The following is a 467-nucleotide window of genomic DNA, read 5'->3' as shown; positions in this document are numbered from 1 at the left end:
ATGTGTGAATGGAAGATGAGGATACGTGACAATACCGGCATGGGACTTGTGCAACCCATCATTCCCGCTACTGCCACTTTCGAACTAAAAGACCACATACTTGCTCAACTTAAGGAAATCCCCTTCTATGGGAAATATCACGAAGACGCCTACAAACATTTGGATGAGGTCAACGATGTAGCTGATTACTTTAATGTTCCAAATGTGTCTCGCGAAACCGTGTTACTTCGTATGCTTCCATTCACATTCAAGGGTGTTGCAAAGGATTGGCTGAAATCACTCCCTCCAGGATCTATCACTACATGGGCTAAAATGAAGGAAGAATTCAATGATCAATTTTGTCCTCCCTCAAAGATAGCCAAGTTGAAGAATTCCATACCAAACTTTGAGCAACAAGCTGGAGAATCCTTATACGAGGCATGGGAGAGATATAAAAGTTAACTAAGGAATTGCCCACATCACGATCT

General features: G+C 42.2%; 1 non-coding gene across 1 annotated transcript; it reads right to left on the bottom strand.

The window, feature by feature from the left end:
* Window positions 1–360: 360 nt before the first annotated feature.
* LOC144999089 (small nucleolar RNA R71) lies at window positions 361–467 on the bottom strand. The gene has a single exon (XR_013660614.1). It is a non-coding gene; the product is annotated as a small nucleolar RNA R71 (small nucleolar RNA).

This window comes from Lactuca saligna, chromosome 5 (assembly GCF_052625555.1).
Source record: "Lactuca saligna cultivar CGN05327 chromosome 5, ASM5262555v1, whole genome shotgun sequence".
NCBI lineage: Eukaryota > Viridiplantae > Streptophyta > Magnoliopsida > Asterales > Asteraceae > Lactuca > Lactuca saligna.
This window is presented reverse-complemented; position numbering and strand designations above follow the sequence as displayed.